The sequence below is a fragment of the Choloepus didactylus genome, chromosome 4 (genome assembly GCF_015220235.1).
Source record: "Choloepus didactylus isolate mChoDid1 chromosome 4, mChoDid1.pri, whole genome shotgun sequence".
NCBI classification, from domain to species: Eukaryota; Metazoa; Chordata; class Mammalia; order Pilosa; family Megalonychidae; genus Choloepus; species Choloepus didactylus.
Window position 1 is genome coordinate 186,480,579 of NC_051310.1, and position 27,617 is coordinate 186,508,195.

The 27,617-nt window shown below is 39.7% G+C and overlaps 1 pseudogene; it reads left to right on the plus strand.

Annotated features, from left to right (window-relative positions):
- Positions 1 to 22,187: 22,187 nt before the first annotated feature.
- The window catches only part of LOC119533036, a 71,121-nt pseudogene continuing 65,691 nt past the window's right edge, over positions 22,188 to 27,617 (plus strand).

Consider the following 27,617-nt stretch of genomic DNA (forward strand, 5'->3'; position numbering starts at 1 on the left):
GGAAAAATATTCCATGTTCATGGATAGGAAGACTAAATGTCATTAAGATGTCAATTCTACCCAAACTCATCTACAGATTCAATGCAATCCCAATCAAAATTACAACAACCTACTTTGCAGACATGGAAAAGCTGGTTATCAAATTTATTTGGAAAGGGAAGATGCCTCGAATTGCTAAAGACACTCTAAAAAAGAAAAACGAAGTGGGAGGACTTACACTCCCTGACTTTGAAGCTTATTATAAAGCCACAGTTGCCAAAACAGCATGGTACTGGCACAAAGATAGACGTATAGATCAATGGAATCGAAATGAGAATTCAGAGATAGACCCTCAGATCTATGGCTGACTGATTTTTGATAAAGCCCCCAAAGTCACCGAACTGAGCCATAATGGTCTTTTCAACAAATGGGGCTGGGAGAGTTGGAGATCCATATCCAAAAGAATGAAAGAGGACCCCTACCTCACCCCCTACACAAAAATTAACTCAAAATGGACCAAAGATCTCAATATAAAAGAAAGTACCATAAAACTCCTAGAAGATAATGTAGGAAAACATCTTCAAGACCTTCTATTAGGCGGCCACTTCCTAGACTTTACACCCAAAGCACAAGCAACAAAAGAGAAAATAGATACATGGGAACTCCTCAAGCTTAGAAGTTTCTGCACCTCAAAAGAATTTCTCAAAAAGGTAAAGAGGCAGCCAACTCAATGGGAAAAAATTTTTGGAAACCATGTATCTGACAAAAGACTGATATCTTGCATATATAAAGAAATCCTACAACTCAATGACAATAGTACAGACAGCCCAATTATAAAATGGGCAAAAGATATGAAAAGACAGTTCTCTGAAGAGGAAATACAAATGGCCAAGAAACACATGAAAAAATGTTCAGCTTCACTAGCTATTAGAGAGATGCAAATTAAGACCACAATGAGATACCATCTCACACCAATTAGAATGGCTGCCATTAAACAAACAGGAAACTACAAATGCTGGAGGGGATATGGAGAAATTGGAACTCTTATTCATTGTTGGTGGGACTGTATAATGGTTCAGCCACTCTGGAAGTCAGTCTGGCAGTTCCTTAGAAAACTAGATATAGAGTTACCATTCGATCCAGCGATTGCACTTCTCAGTATATACCCGGAAGATCGGAAAGCAATGACACGAACAGATATCTGCACGCCAATGTTCATAGCAGCATTATTCACAATTGCCAAGAGATGGAAACAACCCAAATGTCCTTCAACAGATGAGTGGATAAATAAAATGTGGTATATACACACGATGGAATACTACACGGCAGTAAGAAGGAACGATCTCGTGAAACATATGACAACATGGATGAACCTGGAAGACATAATGCTGAGCGAAATAAGCCAGGCACAAAAAGAGAAATATTATATGCTACCACTAATGTGAACTTTGAAAAATGTAAAACAAATGGTTTATAATGTAGAATGTAGGGGAACTAGCAATAGAGAGCAATTAAGGAAGGGGGAACAATAATCCAAGAAGAACAGATAAGCTATTTAATGTTCTGGGGATGCCCAGGAATGACTATGGTCTGTTAATTTCTGATGGATATAGTAGGAACAAGTTCACAGAAATGTTGCTATATTAGGTAACTTTCTTGGGGTAAAGTAGGAACATGCTGGAAGTTAAGCAGTTATCTTAGGTTAGTTGTCTTTTTCTTACTCCCTTGTTATGGTCTCTTTGAAATGTTCTTTTATTGTATGTTTGTTTTCTTTTCAACTTTTTTTTCATACAGTTGATTTAAAAAAGAAGGGAAAGTTAAAAAAAAAAAAAAAAAAAAGAAAAACAAGGAAAAAAAGATGTAGTACCCCCTTGAGGAGCCTGTGGAGAATGCAGGGGTACTGGCCTACCCCACCTCAATGGTTGCTAACATAACCACAGATATAGGGGACTGGTGGTTTGATGGGTTGAGCCCTCTACCATAGGTTTTACCCTTGGGAAGACGGTTGCTGCAAAGGAGAGGCTAGGCCTCCCTATAATTGTGCCTAAGAGCCTCCTCCCAAATGCCTCTTTGTTGCTCAGATGTGGCCCTCTCTCTCTCTAGCTAAGCCAACTTGAAAGGTGAAATCACTGCCCTCCCCCCTACGTGGGATCAGACACCCAGGGGAGTGAATCTCCCTGGCAACGTGGAATATGACTCCCGGGGAGGAATGTAGACCTGGCATCGTGGGACGGAGAACATCTTCTTGACCAAAAGGGGGATGTGAAAGGAAATGAAGTAAGCTTCAGTAGCAGAGAGATTCCAAAAGGAGCCGAGAGGTCACTCTGGTGGGCACTCTTACGCACACTTTAGACAACCCTTTTTAGGTTCTAAAGAATTGGGGTAGCTGGTGGTGGATACCTGTAACCATCAAACTACAACCCAGAACTCATGAATCTTGAAGACAGTTGTATAAAAATGTAGCTTATGAGGGGTGACAATGGGATTGGGAAAGCCATAAGGACCACACTCCACTTTGTCTAGTTTATGGATGGATGAGTAGAAAAATAGGGGAAGGAAACAAACAGACAAAGGTACCCAGTGTTCTTTTTTACTTCAGTTGCTCTTTTTCACTCTAATTATTATTCTTGTTATTTTTGTGTGTGTGCTAATGAAGGTGTCAGGGATTGATTTAGGTGATGAATGTACAACTATGTAATGGTGCTGTGAACAATTGAAAGTGCGATTTGTTTTGTATGACTGCGTGGTATGTGAATATATCTCAATAATATGAAGATAAAAAAATAAATAAATAAATAAAATACAAAAAAAAAAAAAAAAGAATTAGAAGTTCTTAATATTTTAATTGACTTTGTAGAAGGAATTACCTGGTAAAGTTAAAATGGATTTCAATGAACACTTTATTGAAGCCTACTATATGCCAAGTACAGTTCCAAATGTTGTGGATTCAAATATGAATAAGAAGAGAACCTTACATCCAGTGTCAATAGTCTGCTAGATCTGTAACTGTCAAGGGAGATAAAAAGGAGAACTAAGGAAAACAAAGAGAAAATGAAGAAGATTTAAATGGAGGCTAGGAGAATAATTTGCAGTTTATATTATAACTTTGAACTTTAAGCTTCATAGGAAAATATAATACATATCTGTTCAAAATAGAAATGTTATGCTTAGAAGAACCTTGTGGCTCCCACTCCCTTTATCCAGTGTATTATGAGCAGAAAAATGAGGACAAAAAGTAAATGAATAATAGTGAGGGATGAGGGGACAGGATGTTTGGGGTGTTCTTTTTTACTTTAACTTTTATCCTTATTCTTTTTTGTGTATGACAATGAAAATGTTCAAAAATTGATATTTGTGATGAATGTACAACTATATACTGGTACTGTAAACAACTAATTCTACACTGTGGATGACTGTAGGTTTGTGAATGTATCTCTACAAAATTAAATTGTTTTTTTAAAAAATCAGTCTTGGTGGAAATATTTATACCACAAAAAATGGAAAATGATAGAAATCAGGGCTTGGGGTGGGGGAGGGAGGAGCTGGTTGTTAACCGTTTACAGCACACTGCTTGTTTTCACACCAACCAACTTGAATGTGCTGAAAGAGTCAGAGGCAATCAAACTAAAAAAAAAAAAAAAAAAAAAATGGTGAGTTCTAGAGCAGAAGAATGAGGGTCTCATTGATAACTGTCAGTGAGATGTCCAAAGGAGCATCGAGAATGCAAAGTTTTCCTAATAGACTAACAGAAAAATATGAAAGAAAAAAAAAAGCCGCTGTATATCTTAGCTCAAAACAGATTCACCTTTAAAGAAGAGGTGCTCAAATAAAACCGTAGTATGGAACGAGGCTGACACTTCGAAGCAACTGGAGAAATTGTAGTGAGGGTATAGCAGACCCTTCACCCTTTCCAACACCAGTATTCCATACCATACCACATACAGGTGGGCACGTCGGGGAAGCCCACATATGGAGCCGTGAGAACGGACCTGACACTTTCTATAGGAGATCTACCTAGTTTCACAAGCCAGAATGTCTTTTCTTTGCACAGCCCACCATGATGCCCCTCATAAATTATAAATATAAATTTTGATTTCAAAGCCTTCTGTCTCTGTCTTATCAAAGTCTTGCTAAAGAGAAGGAGAAAAAGAACAAAGAAAAGAAAAGAAAAGGGCAGCTTCTCATTTCCCATTCTAAAGCTGATGTTCAAGGTAAGAGATTTTCTGCTTTTGTTCATGCCTCTGAAGCATGAACACAAAATTACTCGGAGGTCTGATCCATAGGTTTCTGTTTATGATTTTATCAAACATTTTGAAACATTGGATTCCTGTTTCTTCCCCAGGAATATACTTTATGTTTCCAGGGTTTCTTTCCTAAGCTTTCACATCCCTTTCTGTAACAGTCTAAATTGAAAGTGCAGCAGGGGTCAGACTTTCATTGATTTAGCAATGTTTCCCTTGACTTGGAGAGGTGGAGTAGTGTATCCTGTCCCTCATGAGGCTGAAAGGTAGAAAATCAGGTTTTGCAAAAGCCTGTCATACCTGTCCATGTGGATGCCTTCCTCAGCCTACTTGTGCTCTGATACTCTATGCTGACTGCTCACACACTGCCATCCTCACCCCAATTGGGCTCTGACACCCCATGCCAGGCCACCAGTTTCCTGCCTGCTTGGATGCCCATCTTACCCTGCTCCAGCTCTGATACCCACACTGGGCTGCTTTGTCATGGGATCACCCATCTGACTCTGCTCAAGCTCTGAAATCTCTTGGGTTTCTTTAAACTCCTCATATCAGGAACAGTTTCTCTCTTTTCTTTTTTTTTTTCCTTATTGGGTTTGTTGTGAACAGTCCTACGCTCTAAAGAAAAAAAGAAACTGATGAAAAAAGAAGGAAGAGAGGGAAATAGGGAGGGAGAGGGGGAGGGAGGAACATAAAATGCCGGTACTCAAAGGACAGTAAAAATAAGAGGATGGACTTTGGTACCTAGAGAGGAATGGTGCTTAATTGAGTGAAATACCTACAAGGCCTGTCAGGCTACCAAAAAAAGTCTAGAGAAAGGCAAGAACTAGCTCTGCCTCTTCCAGGGACATTTTCTGACCACATACTTCTACATGCACATTGTGCTTGTTTGGAGCTGTTATGTACCCCAGAAAAGGCTATGTTCTTTTAATCCATTCTTATGGGTGTAGACCTATTATGGGTTTGACTTTTTGATTAAGTTGTTTCAACTGAGATGTGACCCAGCCCATTCAAGGTGGGTCTTAATCCTTTACTGGAGTTCTTTATGAGAGGGTAAAAGGCTCTCATTTGGAGTGAGCTTAGAGAGAGAACCGCCCCATAGATGCTAAGAGAGAACCCACAGATACTCAGAGAAGGAGCCACAGGAATCAGAAGCTGAAAGCAATGAAATATAGGAGCAAAGGATCTATAGATGCTGTCCATGTGCCTTGCTATCTGACAGGAACCCTGGATGCCAGCAGCCTTTCTTCAGAGTAGGTATCCTCTTTTGATGCCTTAATTTGGACATTTTCATGGCCTTAGAATTGTAACTTGTTACTTAATAAATCCCCATTGTTAAAAGCCAACCTATTTCTGGTATATTGCATTCTGGCAGCTTAGCAAACTGAAACACACATAAAACTAAACCCTTTTCCTTCTGCCTTTTTGTGTTGCTGGATTGCCAATATTATTCAGCTGTAACAACACCCATCAACACTGCAGCCATACACCATTTGCAATTCCTCTACTTCTTAGCAGTTTACTCATCTCCCAAGATATCTTGTGGTAAAGAAAAAAATGAAAAGGTTAAAAATTTTTTGTTCTGCAGCAGCCTTGGGAACTGTTAAACTCTGAGAGCTGCATTCACACCATCATGCTAATGAACAAGAATAGCTTTGCTTTCCCAGAATCCATTTTTTCAAAAGGAAAAAAAAAAATGCATCACAGAATTAGATGTCACTGAAAATATTTCAGTAATTAAAGATGAGCAGTGCATTGGGATCCAATTATTTTCCTTCCTGAGATGACATGATAACTTGGTACCAAAAAGGAGGAAGGAATAGATAAACCTGCCCTCTTCCCAGGAGATGGCATGCCCAACCCAAGGAAAATAAAAGGAGAGGTAGGACAGAAACTAGCTGAAAAATGGAATTTGTCAAATGAAGAGGCATAAATGGAAGCCATCCTCATTGTGCCTATCTATTGGAAAGCTTAGGTTACAGGGTATTTTCTGGATAGCTGTAGACACTCATTTGCATTTGAAGTTAAGCAATGAGCAGCCAAAGGAGGTTTAATTAACTTTGCTTTCAATTACTACTATGATGTAATTAATCATCTCTGTCCCCAAAATCAGTATTTTTTGTTGATCTTTTGTTGACGGGACCTTACAAAGGATGGAGGGAACAAGACTTGCAACCTTTTGTAGCCCCCCAATTGAAAATACCAGTCTAGTAGTCTCCCACACGGGGTGCACAAATCCCTAAGGGTGTGCAAGATGATCCTTTGGAGTGTTGGAAAAAAATATTAGGACATCTATTTTAACTTATTTTTCAATCTATCAGAAGAGAAAGAAATTAAGCTCTACTAATATCTTAATCTATGGATCAGCCCTGGCACCCTCAGATGACTTGCAGCTCATCTGTCCATTTTCAGGTAATCAGATGCCACCTGTCTAGAAGAGGTATCTTAGAGGGGAGCAGGAAGAGCTCACAGCCCTGCCCTTGTTTGTTGTTTGGTTTTTGGCATTTTGCTTTGTATGGCAGTTTTGTGGGCCCAAATACGTGGACTCCCAGATCTTACTGCCAAGTTTTAATCAAACTTACCCCACTAAATGGTAGTGGCTTAAGCTATTTGTGCAAAGAAACCAACTTACTGATTATATAATGCAACTTAAAAAGTAGGAAGATGGCAATGGCAAAGCTGATGCTTCGCCTCCTTCCAGTACAAGCTCCTTGTCAGCATCACGCTTAATTGGTCCCTTCCAGGTAAATTAAATGTTTAACAATAAGCAAGACTGCAACTGCTTTTCAAAAGAAATGCATGCTATGGAAGAAGCATTGTGAAAATGAGTGTTTGGAAATATTTCCATCATTATATGATTTGCTGAAGAAAACACTGTAAATATATCACTACAAACACTCTCCTATCTGAACACTGCTTTAGAATCTTCCAAATGGAGGGTTTCAGTGGTTTTAAATGCCTTTATTAAAAACATTAAAATGCAATACCTTCAAATTAGTTTTGCAAGAACATCTGATTGAGATCACAGAAGAAGGAAAATTACTAGCCATATTTCAACAAAAAACATTGCAAGATGAATTTTGGATTGAAAATTGACTTGCATGATCAAATGAGTGAAATCCATGATGCACATCTTCTACTTGGATATTTTTGAGGAATATTTTTCAGCTATGACAAAATTTGAAAACCAAGTCTCAAACTTAAATTAGAAACACTTCTAATTGCTGTATTACGAAGTTTGAAACCAGTAGTTTAAAAACTAATGAAGCAGATTCATGTACATTGCTCTCATTTAAAAATGATATTAATATATTAATGAGAGCAAAAATATTTTATAATCACAAAAAAATCTTTTTAAGGTGTTTATTTTATATCTAGCTCACCCTTCCTAAATCCTTTAAATCTATGTATCACCATATGAAGTAATATATATTTGCTTGCTTTTTTTATTTAGACAGGAGGGTAGATTTATGTGTTTTATTCACTGCAATATCTCCAGTACACAGGACAGTGCCTGGCATGTAGTATAGCCAGTAACTTTTGAATGAACACATATCTTAAGAAGAAAACTGAAGAGGTGCTTCAAAATGCTTAAAAGGACAAGAAGAAACTCCCTCCATTAATTTACCCAACATTTATTGAGCATTTACTATGCCTATGCATAAAGCACTGGTTTTGATTCTTTGAGGAAATGCAAAGATGAACAAGATGAAGCAACCTCAAGAAATTATGATTCAGTTATGGGGAAGATGGCGGAGTAAGAAGCTCCAGGAATCAGTCCCTCCACCAGAACAACTATTAAACAGGCAGGCGCTATCTGAATCAACTATTTCACAACTCTGGGAGTCCAGTAGAACACTTTACAGTATCCAGGGAAGAATGGCAGGAAGAGGTTGGTAAATTACAGAAAATACCAGTAATTGCTCTCTCTGCATGATGGTTACCATCACCCATCCTCCACTCTTGCAGCAGGCAGCAGTGATGTCCAGGATCACTGGGGGCTGGCTCTGAGGGTGGCCATTTTTCCAACTAGCTCTGGACAAAGGAAGTAGAGAAGATTTAAAGATAGTATGGTTCCTCAGAGCTGCAGAGGACAGCTGAAGGGCTGCATTTGCTGGACAGGGGTGGAGTCAGGAAAGCACAGCTTTGGAGAGTCACGGAAGAAGCTCCTGGCACCATTCCTGACCCCTTCTTCATCCCTTCCCCAGGGCAGTTTGGAGGTGCAGGTGCTCTCTTTGTGGGCTGCAGGCCTTCTGGCTAGCAAAGACTGACTTGGAAAATTCCTCTCTGGCATGATACCCCCACCCCAACTTGAAACAATGAAAGTAGTATATGAAACAGCTGAAGTGTCAAGTGGACAGCAGGGAGCAAAAACTTATCTGCTATAAGACCTGCAGTGGAATACCTGGAAAAGGGAGAAGGTCTGTTTCCTGGGAAGTAGAGGGACATTTAAACTCCTGTATACAGGGTACTCCTAAGGCAACTAGCAAGCACAAGCCCAGGACAAGACACAGGCCCAGAAAGGTAAGGAGGATCCCGCACTTTGCATTTTCCTTGGGCTGATCACCCGGTTAGGAGGGCTGAACTCCAACTTAGAGCACCAGCCAATGCAAAGCCAATTTGCAGACAGTGAAAGGTTTTTTTTGCTTTGGTGTGCTTGGTATTATTAGCTCCAGAAACTCAAAAAAAATCTCTGTAATATCAACAGGTGGTTACAAATTCAAGAAACAGACATCTCAGAGAATAAATTTCCAAGTTAACATTTTAAAATATTAAAATGTACAGTGTGCAACCAAAGAAAGAAAAAGGTGAATGGGAACTCATCAAAATTAAAAACTTTTGTTCCTCAAAGGACTTTATCATGTAAGTAAAACAACCACCTACACAACAGGAGAAAATATTTGGAAACCACATGTGGTGGTTTGGAACTGTATGTACCCCAGAAAATCATGTTCTTAAAGCTAATCCACTCCTGTCTGTGTAAGTAAGACCTTTTGATGAGGTTACTTCAGTTTAGGCATGGCCCAGGGTGGGTTTTAATCCTCTTACTGGAGTCCTTTATAAGAGAATGAAATTGAGACAAAGAGAAAAAAGCCACGGAAGCAAGAAGCTGAAAGCAATGAAACCTGAAGCAAAGGGAGAGACCAGCAGTTGCCACCAGGTGCTTTGCCACGTGGCAGAGGAGACAAGGTTCATCGCAGTCAGTTTCGGTGAAGAAAGGAATCATCACCGTGATGCTACCTTGATTCGGACATTTTTCTCATCCTCAAAAATTGTAAGCTTGTGAGCTAATACATTTCCATTGTTAAAAGCACATATCTGATAAGTGTTTAATATATGTGATATTATAAAGAAATCCTTCAACTCGACAATAAAAAGACAAAAAATAATTTTTAATGGGCAAAAGTCTTGGACAGATATTTCTCCAAGGAAGATACACAAACAGCCAAAAAGCACATGAAAAGATGCTTAACATCATTAGGTACTGGAGAAATGCAAATCAAAAGCACAATCAGACACCATTTCACACCCACTAGAATTGCTACTATTTAAAAAATGGAAAATTACAAGTGTTCCAGAGGATATGGAGAAATAGGAACACTCATTCATTGCTGGTGGGAATATAAAATGGTGCAGCCACTGTGGAAGATAATTTGGCAGTTCTCAGAAAGTTAAGTATAGAATTGCCATATGCCCCAACAATCTCACTTCTTGGTATATACCCAAAAGAAGTGAAGGCAAGGAAGGACTCAAAAAGATATTTGCACACTGATGTTCACAGTGTCATTATTCACAATTGTGAAAATATGGAAGCAACCCAATTATCCATGGACCTATGCCTGGATAAACAAAATGTGGTATATACACACAATGGAATATTATTTAGCCATAAGAATAAATGAAGCTCTGATACATGTGACAACATGGTTGAACCTTGAAGACATCATGTTGAGTGCAAAAAACCAGACATAGAAGGACAAAGATTGTATGATCTAACCAACATGAAATAATTAGAATAAGCAAACTCAGAGTCAGGGTTACCAAGCAATGCGGTGGTGGTAGGGAATAGGGAACTGCAGCTTAAAAGGGACAATATTTGGGGTTTCTATTTGGGAAGATAGAAAGTTAGAAAGTTATGGTAATGGATGAGGGTAATGGTAGCACAACATTGTGAACATACATTTTACTAGAATAAAAAATTTTAAAAACTCCATGAAACTGCACAATATAAACAGTGAATCCTAACTTAGGAAATTTAAAAATGTGCTTTCATCCACTGTAACAAACATAGTATGCCAATGTGAGGTGTTAATAATAATAATGTGGTATATGGGAACCCTGTATTTTATGCATGATTTTTCTGTAAACCTACAGCTTCTCTAATTAAAAAAATTATGATTCAATAGGAGATACAAACACAAATAATTATAATACCCAATAGGTTATGTATGTTAACCACTGAAGAGACACTGGCACCGGAAAGCCTAGGGGAGAAAGAACCCACTTCTGTCTGAATGGGGAGGAAAAGCCAAGGAAGTGGAATATCAGGAATGACTTCAGAGAAGAAAATATTTCAACTAACTCTCAAAGATAAAATTTTGTTCATAACTTTAAACTTACACATTATTTACTATGATTCATTTTCATCTAAGATGATTGTCAGTTTTTCCCTCTCCCCACTTCAGAGAGGTAAAAAATGAATTTATAAATGCATTTGCTCTTAAAGAGCCTACAGCTTCTTGTAAGTCTAAGAGTTATTCTAATTTTAACAAAGATTCTGTAATTCAGAAAGAGAGAAACTTGGCCCATCAGAGCAAGGGATGTCACATTTCAGGGCAAGTAAGTGTGAGCTAAAGTGAATAAGATGCACCCTGGTGTGAATGGGGAAAGACAATGTGGGAGTTTAATTTTAACAAAAATAGTTTCTTTCAGCAAATGCTACGTCTTGGCTGGTTTATGTTTCTTATTATGCAATTTTTACACTTAAAGAGGGTAACAAAGAAAGTCAAAATCCCATGAATGTCTATTAATCTTTGATTCAAGCAAACACATAGAGGATCAGGACATCAGATGTGACAGCTTTATCCCCCACCCCCACCCCAAGTACTTCAAACCCTTGTATGCCCCAAATGGGAAGAGGAAAGAACAGATCCAGAATTATCCAGTTTACACTTGCTAACATTCTTCTCTCATTCTACTATTACATATCTGTGAACATAGCACTTGCTACTTCAGAAATACCAAAAGACCAAATTCAAGAGCTCTTACAACTATTTCATTGCTGGACTAAAAGAGGTATCTAGACAGAAAAGATTTCTGCTAAGAGTAGTGCAAACACATCTTTCACACCTTTAGAAATGTATAACCTTCCAGCAGCAGGTTGTGATGAGCCAGTGGTGGAAAGGATGGCAAGCCATAGGCACCTTGGGGTTGTAACTGGAGCGTGTCCTTCACTGTTCATGGTGAATATCAAACATGGCACCACAAGCATTCTTCCAGGAACCTTTGCAGAATCGGCTTTCTTAACAATTGTACAAACCCAGCCCCGCCCCGGGTCCCATCCTCCCACTTTCTTAATAATCTCTTTCCATTTGCAAGCAGTTGTCTGATGATAAGTGGGTTCTGAGAGCAGAGGGCACCAACATTATTTCCATTTTGACTGAATATTAGACTCCGCACACAAATGTTTTATCAAATAAAAGTTTGCAATGGCATATGAACATAAAACTATTAAAGATGGGAAACTCTTCCCATTATAAATAAATGTTAACTACTTCTAATCAAGTATAAAATAATATCTCCTGCTTGAATAATTTTCTTAGGTAATTAGAATATGCAAATCAAAGAAGAAAGGTATCTTAGCGGTAACGCTTTGCGTATAGCAGCAGTCATGGATGCCACTTATCTACAAATGTCTTTCAGAAGAGGGACGGGGATAGGTATTACATAGAGGAGCATAAAGCTCAAAAGGAACTAATTTGGTTTGCCAAATCCTTTTGCAAATCAAGCTCATGTTTGTAATTTCTTGCTGATTCAGAATCATTTCACAGTTTATCACTTAGTTCAAATGTCCTTCTGAACAAACTGATTCCCAGCATCAAGGAGTTAATACTCATGTGTTTTATGCTGACACTCAAGAGGTTAATTATTAAGCAAGTAGTGTGCATTTCATTTCCAGGAGCAGATAGACATCTCCCACACAGTCCGCAGGGATAATGGAAGGTAGAAGAAAGATCTGATCCTCACTTCACTCAACTTGTTGATGAAGTGAATATCCTGAATGGATATTCTGTGGCAGTCTAATGAGACAACAACAGCTCACGGCGGAAATTTGAAATATTCTCAGTTGCTACAGAAGAGGAGATTCAACCTGCTTTTGTTTATTTTCTCATTTCCAAGTGCTTTTATACCATTTTTCCAAATATGAAAATGTCCCTTGTCTCCCCCAACCACTCTTTTTTGATTGTGTATCTTACTCAGTGCATAGTAATAATTTCAGCTGGGAACAATCCAATTGAATTTGGCTGCTGTCCACAAACATTGTCCCTGGAAACTTGTTTCCAGTCTTATGCCCTTTACATTCTTGCCATCTCATGGAGACGGCTTGACACCTCCCAAGGCACAAGCCACAGGAACTGTAGTGCATAGACCAGTGTGTTCAGTTGCTCTTGTATAATTCATTCCATTTTGAAAAGCAGACTTCAGCCACAGTTTAAGTCAAACGTGCAACACAGCTGTAATAGAAGTAAAGTCTGTAGCCTGAAGAAATACCACTCAATTTTTATTGAAATCCTTTTTGGGTAGAGCCTAGCCTCTTTTAGGTTTAGGCTAATGTCTTTCAAGTCTTACACCTGTGAACAAATCTGTGGTACTTTTATGACTGATTTATTCCAAGCATCAGCAAAAATGTCTGTCCTTCAAATATGACAATCCAATACTTTTCATCAAATATCCCGAAAAGCTTTCTGAACCCCAAAATGTACTTGAAAAACAATGCTATGCTTGTTATCTCAGATTTTGCTATTCCTTGGAGAAAATTCTCCCTTCTCATCACCCTTTTCCTTACCCTTTCCATATGCAAAGACCAAAAAGCTGAGCTCATATTAAATTCTAAGATCTGTAAGACCAAAAAAAAAAAAAAAAAAGAAAAGAAAACCTTGAAACTCAATGCATTTCTAATGGTTAAAGAAAAACAGCACAAAAAAATTTCTCCCATAAGTGAAGCCACAGGAAAAGAAAGAAAACTTGAACCAAACAAAATGACCCTCTCCCTCACTCAATCAACATTTTTGTTAAAAGCCCATGATTTGTAAACAACACTTACCCATGATTCTTACCTGCTGCCAGAGAAACATGAAGTATTTTAAGTTTCAATGCTGTGCATTTTCCTTAAGAAATGATACCTACTGGCCAGAGAGAAGAATTAGCTATGAATAACGAATAAACATTATTTTATGAACTTTGCTGCCTCAGGGGGATAATGATTTTACCAATAAGCCAGCTTTTTAAATAGGATAGATGAGTGCATGGCACATTAGAGATGCAATCCTATAGCCGTTACCTGTCTGTGCATCTCCCTCTGAGACACCAGGTAGCAAAACAAACTGCTGCACTGTAGAATGAGGCCTTAAATGATGAAAATTAGTTTTGAGTGTCATAGTTAACCTGTCCTGTTTTATCCCAATCCTGAAGACCAATAATATCTATGTCTAAAAAGCCTTTCTTTCTGGGGTAAATTTGCTTTGTCTTTCTGCCTCTCCATCCTCAGAAGAAGAGGGCTGGGGCAATGGAGAAGAATTCTGTCTTCAGCCCTCTTTCTCCTTCCCCTTCTCTCTCCCCTGGTTTCTATCCCTCAGTTTCTCTTCCCCAAGTCTCTCCTCCTATCTCACTTACCCTTCTCTCTGCTTCACTGTATTATTTCAATTTGGGTTTTCTTGTTTTGCAGGAAACAGTACTGATTTTACACTCCTGGAAACGAGAAAATGCAGATGCTGGGCAAGGAGTTCTCTGGGAGCGAATCACTTTTGCTCCCAGCAGTTTTATTTGTCTTCTTTACAAGTCTCTCTGCTGCCTACAAAAGTGCCAAACTCCTGATAAATGGGACAGCAAGGTGTCACATTTTTCCCCCTCTAAATGCAGAGTAAACCTTCACAGCCTTGCTCCACTGCACTGAAAAATGAAACTATAACTACACACTGGAAGGTCCTTAAAGAATTCCTTTCTAGACATAGCCCCTGAATAGCTTCCACACGGCTAAACAAGTGCTTCAAAGGATGAATAGTTATCCTGATCAAATGATTTCACATGAGAAAACTTTGGATCTACAACTATTTTCCCAGGAATCCTAATTATACCTATACTAGAGACCACACCTGTGATAGAAGCATACGGAAAAAAAGATGGGAAACTCTTCCCAGTTAGATCTGAGTCCCGTACATCTTTCTATTAAAGTGTATTGGCAATGACGAGGCCTATGTTTTATGCCTGACGTCCTGCCAAGAAGACTAGGGTCCCTGACCCATCCTTTCTCTTCCCAAAATTTTATTAGTGCTGGAAAAATCATAGAAGTTTTCTTACAGGTTTCAATAAATCAGTACTATCAAGAATAAGAACCCTCCACAACTATATTAATGCACACCTGTAGTCCATGTTGCTCCAAAGCAGGAGCTGACAAACTACAGCTGACAAACTACAGCCCCTAGGCCAGATCTGGCCCACCACCTGTATTTGTAAATAAAGTTTTGTTAAAACACAGCCACACCCAGTTGCTTCCATATTGTCTATGGCTACTTTCACACTACAATGGCAGAATTAAGTAGACTGTATGGCCCTTTATAGAAACAATAATACCTGCTCTAAATGATGAAAACATCTGGTGATTTTACCAATAATTGCTATCACTCCCTGAGTATTTACTTTGAGAAGGTGCTAGATGCTTTAGATGGATTATCTCATTGAATTATCACAACAACCTTATGTTAGGCCTTTTATGATCACTACTTTAAAAAAGAAACTAGGTATATTGCAACAGGTGCCAGAATTCAAAACCAGGCCATATGGTTCCAGATCCCATGCTAGTAATCACTCCACCAAACTGCCTCCAGATTTGACGATGCTAAGGCTCTGGCAGGCAAGAAATTGAACAACAGTAGGACACAGAGCAAGATAAAACAAGGAATGTCTTCAAAAAGCTGAGGAAAGTAGGACCAAATATAGGATTAAGTTAATCAAGAACAAGAGATGGGACAATTTTTTTACAAAAGCTGGGTAAAATTTTAACCAAGTCAAACTTTTAAATCACTTTCATAGATCCCTGACAATGGAACCCAGGAAAGAGAGAGCAATAGCTAGATACTGAGTAAATGTTCAGTGACTAGATGATTGGATGGATGGATGGATGGATGGGAGGAAGGAAGGAAGGAAGGAAGGAAGGAAGGAAGGAAGGAAGGAAGGAAGGAAGAATGCTGGGATAGCTCACAGAGTCTGAGAGAGAATTAATCGACCAAGAAGGTTGAGGTAAATCCAGAGACTTCAGCAGTGTAATTTAGAGATCCTTTCTCTAGACCACCATCATCAACGTGGCTCAGTCCCAGCAAGATTCAGTTTCTGGGTATTTCCATTCCAAATTTCAAATGCCAAGGAGACAAAATCAGATTGGACCAGCTTGGCTCAGGTACATGCCTCTAGAACAGTGGTTCTCACCCCTGGCTGTACATTATTATCACCTGGAGAGCTTTTAAAAAACACCACTGCTTGAGTCTCACCTAAGATCAATTAAAACAGAATCTCTGAAGGTGAAGATTTGAGTGAACTCTGTACTCATTTCAGCAATTATGGAAAGCAGTGTTTTCTCTCTCTTCCTGTATTCCCATTTGAGGCAAACAATCACCTTACAAAGCCAACTGGAAACAGAGCCAAGAGGATCATAGGGCTAGAACTGCACTAACTGGCCTTTTCTGGTACAGGAACTAACAAAATCCTCATTATTATTTAAACTAACTTGTATTGGACCTTTTCTTGCTTAAAAAATGTAGCAACCTAACCAAGAGAATCCTCACTAATCTGCATCATTACTATGAAATCAGGTCCAAGTGGTTTATCAACATATTCTGAGAGTCTACTCTATATTTAGACTTGTCCTGAGTGCTGTTGGGGATGTTAATAACTGTTAGACTCCCTCTGTCCTCAAGAAGCTTACAAAATTATTTTTAAAAACTCTGATCTGTGTAATCCAGAAGAAACAGAACATGAGAGATTTGACCTGAGTTAGTACGCTAATAATATACTTCCTTTTTTGAATGGTTTCCTTTTCTAAAAATGGGTTTTCAAACAGAGATATAAGAAAATAAAGCAAAGAAATAAAGAAAAAACAAACAAAAATATCAAAACCTATGCTTTGGGAAAATTCTTAAGAATGGATGTCTTAGGCATTGACTTAGATTTTGGCCTCCTGATGTGAAGAGAGAACTAGTAATGTTTCTAGAACTATTTGCATGGCTGATTAAAAAGACTATCAAAGAAACTCCTAAGATTATCTGCAGCAGCTAAGACATGATTTCTGAAGCAAATCAAACTTTCCATGCCAAAATCCCATCTCCTCCAAAGAAAGCAGTACAACTGGGGTTCCAGGAGAGGGGGAAGGGTGGTAAGTAGGAGGAACAAATCACTGATTTCAAAGGAGAGCATCTTACCAGACTCTACCAAATCTCCAGTGGCCACTTGCTTCTGAATAAACCGCCTAATCTTTGTGGATAGAAATAAATCTCCTTTGTGGTTCAACTGCTAAACCCACAGAGACAGCTTCCAAGATGGAAAAGAAAGAAATTTAAATAATTAAGAGAACAAGCAACTGCAGCCTTTCTCCTTCAGCACTGGGGACCTAGATTATTAGACAATTTTAAATCTCACTGACTCTGAAGGAGCCACATGGCACACACTAAAACCACAAGCATTTAGGGCTGGACTCATTCTGTTTGGGGCTTACACAGCCTCCCTAATAAGAACCATAATGTAGTTTATGGTGCAGTTGAAAGGGAGCTATAGGAATTGGAACCAGGGTTTATTACTATGAGAATATTTTTAAAAGCTTCTGCAACATGTTAAGTGAGCCAGAAAAAGGCAAATTCCGACAAAATTTATAAACAGAGGCAAATGCGTTTTGAAGATCAGGATGATGATGAGTTGAAATTAAAATGTGAGGCTGACTCATTTTCAATTTAGAACTGATTTACTTTTTACTTTCATATCTCGAACTATTTCAAAGGCTAGTAGTGGATATTGCTTGCTAGTATATATTGCAGAATATTAGCTTTGCAAAACAGATTCTTTCAGTTGCAAAGAGCATACCTGCTCAAACCAATAAAGAGAAACACAAAATTTTCTAAATAGGAACAGCATTTTTTAAAATATGGCTCTCCGAAAACAAGAATATTTGCACTGCTATTGTGACATTCTTATCAGAAAGATAGACACCTGGTCAACTCCCTACCATTCCAAATGGGAAGACCCTTCCCATTTGTGAAGAGCCATTTTTTGAAAAACCTTCTTGTGTTTATAGCTGTATGGCTATGCCTCTTGTACAATTAGCAAGAGGATTTCTGTAGCTTGGAAACCAGAGATAAAATTAATATATTGGTTGATACCCACAATACCCTCTCAGGTGTCATCATTGAGAATTATTATTTTCAGCAGTTCATGGCTCATTTCTTTAAAATTAAAATTAGTGTTGTGGCACCCAAGGATAATTTTCCAGCTGTCTCTACAGAGAATAATATAAACTTGGTGAGTTTAATGAATGGTAGTTTACTGCCATTTAGTGTCAATGCAGTGGATGAGTTTGGATTTAACAAGATGTGGAAGCACTTAGCCTTACCACCGTCTTCATTAATATGAAGTCCTTACATAGTCATGTTAGCTGATAAATGATGCCCACCATCTCAATGACCTTATCAAGTAAAATGATTCCTAATAACCAAGGAGGGGATAAAGGAGTACAGAGAGAAGTCAGGGCCAAATTAGTCGGGATGAGATTACTTATGCAGAGTGGTAGATCAGATCCAAACTAGTCAGTAAGAAATGTGCAGCTAGAGTTAGCAGGAAGATGTAGAGGTGGTGTGGAAAACAGGAATAAATAGGAACTAGAACATGAAGGTCATGAAAGACAGCCAACGTAGGCCCTGCAATTTCTCTAAACAAGCAGCCAGGAAGATGTCACACAGCTATTTATGCTGAGTTCTCAAACACAAATGAGCAAGCCTGCACATAATCCAAAGGACTGGCACTGCTAGGGACCTTGTGGAGACCCTATGGGTGAGACCCATGTTGGTGCTGTGCCCCACATGTGCCTCTTTGCTCCTAAATCCTTCCCAGCCTTCCCCTGCTCTGCGCTGTAATACGGAGGGGCCAAGCCCTGCAAGCTATGTCCCATGCTCCCTCCTCATCTGGATTTGGCCAAAGGAACACTGACAAGAGACTGGAAAGCAGGAAGAAGGGAGAAGCCAGGGTATTCCTCCCACTCTCTGTCCATCTTAGGTGGCATCTCCAGTAGAGGCTATGCCTCCGCCTTTGCTCCAGCTCCCACTGAACAGGTGGCAATGAGCAATCCCAACCCATGAGCCCTAGTAACACCTTTTCCCTTTGTCCCTCCAGGTAGGGGTGAGAGCAACTTCTTATTGTTTGTAATATCTAGACTACCTCACTGTCCTCTGCTTGACTACTCAGATCTTCCCTAATTCATAATAACCAATTCCTTGTAGGAAATGCACTTTGTTTTAAATACTTAGAGTGGTCTGTGACTTACTGGCTGAGCCCAGACTGATAAAGAAAATAAAAGATGGCGAGGCCACAACTAAATGGCCTCAGGGATCTGTATGTCAGGCCCATTCCCTCCTACTGTGTACTTGCTAAATTGGAAAAGAGGGAGTAATTCATTATGAGAAAGTGCCTACAGTGCCAGGTGCTCAGGTCTAGATGGAATTCACTGCCTTATCCTCCATCAAACAACCTGGGAATAGAGGAGAACAATGGGTAATAGCTTCCCAGCCATGCCCTTGGGGAAGAAAAAGCCTATAAAACCAAGGCTCTTACTCTTTCCCTACCCTTTAGAGGGGACTTGAGAAAAAGATTGAGAGAGTAATAAAGAGGGAGAAAGTTGAGGGTGGGGATCCAGTTGACAAAAAAATAAATTGGCAGTAGAACCTGCACTCTTCTCCCCACTGAAAGAGAGGCGGTAAAAGCATTGCCAGGGTGTTCATGGAATCTAAAGGAGATGAACAGAGTACAGCACAGTGAGGAAGGAAAGCAGATAATTCCAGCAACAGTATGAATCAAGAAGCAAAATCTAACTGAAAGAAAATATTAATTAAAATTAGCTTGCTCTCTGCCTTCAAAGTCAAGCAGGTTGGCAAGCCTGGGTTGGGAGTGCATCGAGAGCAAAAGCCTCATCTTGCCTTCTTTGCAAGGGTTCAGGAAATGTTTGTTAAAGGAAAGCTCTTCAATTTCTTTCCCAGATGAACCCCCATGAATCACCAGATCACCAGGAACTGAAATAATTCTATCTTCCTCATTGAAAAGTGAGGCAATGGAATGGAATCAAGACCACAAAATCCAACAGTGGAAGAAGGGAGACAAGTAATGAGATTTAAACATAAGCAAAAGTCCCTGACATCAGGAACAAGTCTGCTTGCTCACTGCTGCCTCTCAGGGATCATTATCATATTGCTTTCCATAATCTCCTTAAAGTGAAATTAAAAGTCACCACTGCTCTATACTTCCCTGCCTATTTTCTCAATGGAATAAAATCATTCTTCCTTGTGCTGCAAATGAGCTGCCTGCTTCAAAAATTCCTTAACTATTCATGACATTTTCCTGAAGAAAGTCCTCCTCCAGCCACCCCTAATTAAACCAAGGTGACAGGCGAGTGTCCCCTCTTCAGCCTGTGCAAGAGGACAGGAGCCATCAAAAACAGAATGCTTCACTCCCTTACCTTTATTTCTGATGTTGGCTTTGCAGCCACATGGGCTAGCCACAAACCAGCCTAGCCCATGAGAAAATCACCTTTCCTCTTGGTGTTTGAAGAACATCTGCATCAGCATTCCATGCCTCTTGAGGGAGGGTGTGGGGCAGCTGTTTGAACTCTGACATGGTGTGTGGGAGGGTCACCCAAGAGCCCATCGCTCTGCAAGCACTTGCACATCTTCACTGACAGCTTCCCCTGGGAGTCTCCAAGGCTTGGACTCAGGTCATTTCTGCTCACATCAGTCACCACAAACCTCTGACCAGATGGACACATGAACCTGACCTCCAGACCCAGCACACACAGGCTCCAACAGCAACTGTATCAGTGTCACATTGGCCTTGAACAATTTTCCACCTGAGGAAGAAACTTCTGAAAATATTTAAAGGCAGAGTAATACTTTCTGAAATTAAATCATTTAAGAGGAAGATAGTAAAACTCAGATCGACTTCGCACATAGGCAGTCAAGATGACTGGTATATGTGATTTCAAGAATACTAAGAGAGTTCCAATTCAGCCCCCACACCACTCCAAGAAGTGGTGTAGAGTACTGGCTAAGAACCGAACTTGGGAACTAGAGCACCTAAATTTGATTCCAAGTTCTACCACATAGTAGGTGACTAAAGCAAGTTACTGAATTTCTCTGTATTTTGATTTTCTCATCTGTAAAATGGAAATGATGATAATAAAAGTATCCATCCCAAGGTTGTGAAGACTGAACATGTTAGCTTATGTAAAGAGCTTATGGTCTTGGCACATGGTAAAACTTGCTTTATTAGTATTCTGTTTGCTAAATATCCAATCACTGATTTCCTGATGACTATATTTCAAGGATGGAAATTTTGTTGTATTTGTTTTTAAGACATCAACCCTTCTTCTACTGCTAGTACCTCTGGAAGGAGGCACATGTTGAGCATATTTCCCCCCCATGGAAGAAGCTGGAAGGGAATTTCTCAAAGTTTGGAGAACTGCTAAGCCTTGCACTTGTTACAGATAATGTCAGCACTCCACCCAATCTCTTGAATTTCTTGTGCACGGGGCTTCTCAAACTTCATTGTGCTTTTATAAATCACCTGAGGGATCTTATATCTTGAAATTCTCTAAGACCTAGGCAGAACTTCAGGCTCTGCATTTCTAACATACTCCCAGGTGGTGCTGATGCTTATAGACCATGGACCATATTTTAAGGAACAAGGTTTTTGTGCACACCAAACCCCAGTGCATTTTCATTCCCAACAGCTAGCACCTGTGTCTCTCTGTCAACAAGCTGCCTTCAGGGTGCCAGAGCAGCATTGCCATCACATACTAAGAGCTAGAGCACATGGGAATTGATGTCTCTAGGGACAACTTAATCATTGCAGGATGGCAGGGGCATAAATACCTCAGTGACCTCACCCCTGATCTGGACAACTCTGAGATGTGACCTATGCTATCTCCAGAGCTCCTTTGTGGGACTGGGCCAAAGCTAGCTTCTGTAGAACTTTACTTGCTATTGTACACTTGCTTGGTTCCCTTCCCTTCCCTGTCCAACTTCCTCATTATTCCCTTTTCAGTGTTTTTTTTTTCCAGAAACATTTTCCAATAAACCCTAATGAATTGCATTTCTCATTCATTATTCATTCATTCAACAAATATTTACCATTATCCCTGACTCTTGTACCTAACAATGACAAAGATACTCACAATACAAAAACAAGACACAGTCCCAACTGCTGAGGGTCCTCCCACCGCAAAGACCAATGTCCACAAAGTTAGCAACTGGAGATGCCCATGGTGAAGTGGTGGCAACCACAGCATTGAAACCATCCCATCTCTAAGTGCATGTGCAGCTCTAAACAAGTTCATCCACCTTTTCCAAAAGGCATTCTAAACAGAGAAATGGTAAGACAGGGTCAGCTAGGACATAAGTTAATCTCACCCCAGCCTGCTATCTCTGGAGGAGCTCTGATAGCAGGATGCCCGGCAGTGGAGAGCCCACAGCTGCCTGCAGCCCTGTGGGTCTGAAGCCAGATCGGCTAAGCCTGCACTGGCTGGCCGCCTCATCCGGAGCCTCAACCTGTCAAGAACTGCAGGTGCAAGTTGGCTTTACATGGTGCCAGCCTGAAGCAGGAAGCAGCATCATGGGGAGAAAGCAGCTGCAGGGGAAGTCACAGTCAGTCACTCATGCTGGACCTCCTCCACTCCACCTTCCCTGCGCCTCCAGGTAAGTGACTGATGTCTCTGAGGCTTGCCTCTCTTGGGAAGCCACTCAGAGGTTTTGCCAAGCTGGGGCTGCCGGCAACCAGGTGTTGTTATTTGTTTGTTTGTTTGTTTTGTTAGAATCTAAACAAGGAATAACATGGGCCAGGTGGGCTGAAACTTGCATCATGATCAAAAGAGATCAAGAAAGGACCCCATGAGCAGTACATAGATAAGGAGACCTGGTCTCCCTGTGTGAGTGGAGGGATAAACAGGTAAGAGAGACAATATCATTTGGAGAAATGATCAAGTTAAGGAAAGGAAACTTCTCCAGGACCCTTCATAAAGTGGATTAGCAGAATCATGGACTGAAAAAGCAGGGCCTCTAAAACCTAGGTCAAAATTCTAGCTCTGATACATTCTAGCTGGGTGACCTTGAGCGGGTTATAACCTCTCCTTGTGTCCCAGTTTCCCCTCCCATGAATTGGGGCAATCGCACCTGCCTCATAAGAATGCTGTGAGGATTAAATGGTGGCCTGGTGTGGAATGGTTAGCACAGGGCTCACAAATGGGGTCCTCCCCGTGCCTACAAGCCTGAATCACCTTTTCCACCCCCTGCCCCACTTCTCTTGCCTTCTTTCAGACAAACATGCACCACGCTTTCCCTTATCCACTCACCTTTCAACTTCCACACCTGTCCATCTTCTCTACAGCATCACGTAAATTTGAATTCCACCCCCCTTTGTTTTCTCAGATTGCCCCCAGAAGCCTACTTTTTCCACACAAAGCCAAGGAAGTATCTGGCATCACAATCTCTAAATATTTGGCATCTATGGCCTCCCTACCCTCCAGAGCAGTTTCTCAAACATGGGATAAATTTGTTTTAACTTATTTGGGCAAATAAATCCCTAAAATTATTTTTCATTGATAGACTGTCATTTAACTTGAATAATACAAACATTTCATTTCACTTCAGCTGTGTTGCCACTAGTTGTGCCCATATGAGCTGATTTTTAGGACTATTAAGTGTGGTTTCTGCGTGTCATCCCAAACAAGGTGTAATCAGGGACTGGTGTCCTGACAGCATCCTTCCTAATTCACAGGGAAACCCTGGACAGGTTACTTAGCCTCAAGTCACTTAAAAATTTCTTTAACACTGACATAAGGAAATTTCGGCATAGCTTCCTGCAACTTAATGAGAAATCACTTACATATATGTCTATTTATACACACACACATATATATCCCTTTGCAAAAGACAAAGAACTTCACAATTATCCAATAACAGTTAAAAATATACAAGAATATTTTCAGAAAGTGTTGCTTTAATATAAGCCTCTTTGGGGGTTATATACGTTAATCACAATCACATGATAAATATTTGATTTGCATCCTTCAGATAATCGGGAATAAAAATTACAATCTCAGGAAAGACATTTAGTGCTTCTAAATGCTGAACATTTGAATAATAGTATTGAGGGACTGAAATAGGAGTGAAATGTACTCAAGAGGAAAATTCAAAGGCTTCAAAACAGCTTTTTGGAAAAATAAATAAATAATAAAATAATAAAAAGCATCACAGCTTAAAAGATGGAGGAAGGGGCAAAGATTTTAAAAATTAATGAACTGAGATATTTTCTCCAGAAACATCATTTCTGTATCATTTAATCAGACTTCAGCTTTCTTAAATTGCCTTTGAAACAAGTCAATAAGCGATGTGTGCCTACCCTACTACACATTTCTTACAAATAAAATGTACTCTGAAATTTGTCCTTCAATAAACATAGAAGAAACACCAGTGGTCCCTGCAGGCTTTATTCAAGGTCAAGAGTGAAGGATAAATGGAGGTAAAGCTCTTCCTCAAAGGCTTTGAGAGGCACAGGAAGGAAACACCCACTCAAAAATAGCCCAGCCTCTAACTACTGTGAGGCTGGAATATCTGCTGCCAAGGTCAGGGCCACTTTTGGCCATTAACCCCTTGGTTCCAAAGGGTTGTTAAAGATAAACACGTGGGCTGGGACAGGCTACCAGTTAACTTATTAGTACCCATCAATACATTGACAGGAATCAGAGCCCCAAGAAGATGAGTGTTGAACCAGAAATTTTGACAGAAGGGAAGGAGGACTAGCCTATGTTAAAGAGGAAAGATTGAAATATATTTCACAAGGTAAGACCAAGTGGAGAGGGTGTAATTTGGAAAACAAAAGGCTGTTTTGCAGTGCTGCAAACAATTTGAAAGGCATCACCAAGAAGGGCGGGGAAGAAAAAGAAGAGAAGGTGGGGTAAAAGTACCCTCATCTATTTTACAATTTTACCAGTTAGTGAGTTCTCTACCATGACATAGGTATATCTTTACCCACCAGATTAGAGATAAACTGCCAAGAGGGTAACTCACTGGAGAAAAACTTAAAACTGAGATCAAAATATTTAGCAATGTGCAAGCTGAAGAAAACCTCACTACTTGTCCACACTTTGATTCCCAGGTGCCATATAAACAACTTTATACTATTGATGCTCAACATACTACCAAGAAAGGCTAAAATTTTTGGACAAATAAATAATTATTCAGCACTATGGGAAATGGAGTTTGTTTTTGTCAAAACTGTTGTAAGTTGTGACCTTTACTGTTTCTCTGGAAGAACTGAAAACAGAGGGAATCGAGGTATGAAATTGAGAGAATAGATCACTGTAGAGTTTGTTGCAACACTAGGTCTCATTATACATTGGCTGGAAAATGTGCACAAAATACTTCAACAAGATGAAAGGGAAGGCCACAGATTTCCCAAAGGGAGACAGTGACAGGGAAACTCACTATTTGCTGGAGATACAGCGCCTCAGATACAGAGCCCCTGATTGAAATTTCATTGTCCAGCAATTTCAGATTCTTCTATATTAAGCAGGCACCAAACCATTCCAAACCAAGTGGTAAGGAATGTGAAATGTTCTAACAAGTTTAAATTGCTCTCCTCCACTCATAAAATGACTCCCAATCAACCTCTCATTCCAGAGCCTATTAAGATGGTAGGAATTTTGTGAATATTAAATCACTGTGAACCATGCACGGTAATTTAAAACTATTGCAGATAATGTTTGGTTGAGAACAGTATTCTAATTGGAAAAATGATAGAAAGTTAATCTAGTTCAGTGCTCCAGGATATATTAAAAGAAACAGTGGCTAAAACTCATTACCCAATCACATGGTTATTTTTGCCCTCTATGTCCACCTTCTTGTTGAAAGAGCAGGATCCATCTTGGCCCTTTCTATGGGGCATTAGCTAATCTGGAAGGGATGTTACTAAGAGTAAGCAGTGCAGAAATAGTCCTGGGAGCAGAGATAGATTGCACAAGCAGACAAAGAATGGTGTGCAAGGGAAAGAGGTAAGGAAGAGAGGTGAAAAGACCAAGTTTAGGAAGCAGTCCTACCCCCAGGAGACAGGAGTAAGGCACGGACATGATGAGGACAACTCATCAAATGCCAACATCAGTGAGTGCAAACCAATGAGTGAAGTTTGAGATGGGCCAGAGTAAATGATTCCAAGCTGAACTCAGGCAGCAGAGAAGCACTGCTTTCATACAGACAGCTATAGGGTGAGGAGGCCAGCTAGGTGGCTCAAAGGAACCGTGCAAGTTTGACACTCACCCAGAGGCTTAGTCCAACGAATATAAACCCAGGATTGGCCTAGGGTTATACTTCTCAAATTGTGTTTGTGTTTCTGGTGTGCCAAGAAATGTGCTAAACCCCAAAATAAATATGGCACATGGAGCATCAGTTGTCTTAGGTGGGTAATTTAAACACTTTTTATTTTGAAACAATCCAGGACACATTATGAACCAGAACTATTTGCATTAATTTTTAATAAAATCAAAGGCTTCAAATGCTGTGACACTAGTATAGGGGAGGTCTGCATTGGGCTCTGTCTCCAAGCTACCCAAGGACATGGGTTCTCTTTACTTCACCAATAAGGGAACTTGACTGTAAAACTAATAAAATGCATAAATATAGTTGAAACCATTGGGGTCACCTTTTCTCAGAGAAGTGAGAATTAAATAAACAACCCCTCATCTCCCATGATGTTTCCTGCCTCCTGGAAGATACACATACCTCTTCAATTTAAATATTAATTTAAAGCTAAAGATTGATTAGCAGGTTCTGGAGCCATAGGACCTCAGGCTCACAAGGACCTCCAAAAGTCTCTGTGACAACTCTCCCTCTGCCCCATAAAGAGTCCGAGGCTTTAAAGCACTGAAAGTTGAACAATGGAATTGCTTTAAGGTCAATGCTATACTTTTGCAATACCACACACAGCTCTCTGTTCATTTGGGATTTACAAAGAGTAATTATATAGAGATCTACAGCTAAAGCTGTGTGAAACTGCCAATTTTCACTTTGGGGGGTTTCTTAGCGTGAAATAGTTATATTGTTAAGTAGTTCTTAACATAAAAAAGTTAAATTCATGAAATAGTTACCTACTATCTACTAAGTTGGTTCTAGCAATACTACTAAGAAAACAGTAACATTGAAATTAATTTCCTAAACTAAAATAGAAAAGGGAGGCTCTCCCCAGGAATGAAAGGGAGGGTCACTAAATGAAGACACTACAGAAAAATCCTGTTTTAGTTGCCTAGGCTGCTTAAAGCAAATACCATGAAATTGTTCAGCTTAAAAAATGGGATTTATTAGTTTACAGTTTTGAGGCCAAGAAAATGTCCAAACCAAGGCATCATCAAGCCACTGGCAACCCTTGGCTCCTCTACCACATGAGAAGGCACATGGTGGTGTCTGCTGGAAACCTTCTCTTCCAGGTTTCATTGCACTTGCTCTCTCTCTCCCTCCCTCCCTCCCTCCTTCTATTCACTCCATTTATAAAGGACTCCAGTATTAGGATTAAGAACCATCCTGAAAGAGGTGGGTCACAGCTTAACTGAAGTAGCCTCATCAAAAATTCCTACTTATAATGGTTTCACACCCACAGGAGTGGATTAGATTTAAGAACATGTTTTTCTGTGATACACACAGATGAATAACAATATCCTCCTCATAGTTTATCATGTGGACTAAATTACATTATTTGAAAAATATGTGGAAAAGTCTCTGCAGACTGCCTGAATCATAGTAGATGTTAATAAAATGAATTGCACTTTATATATACTTCTATCATAATATCTGTTGAATTACATTTACCCGTATTTCCTAAGGTCACAAAATC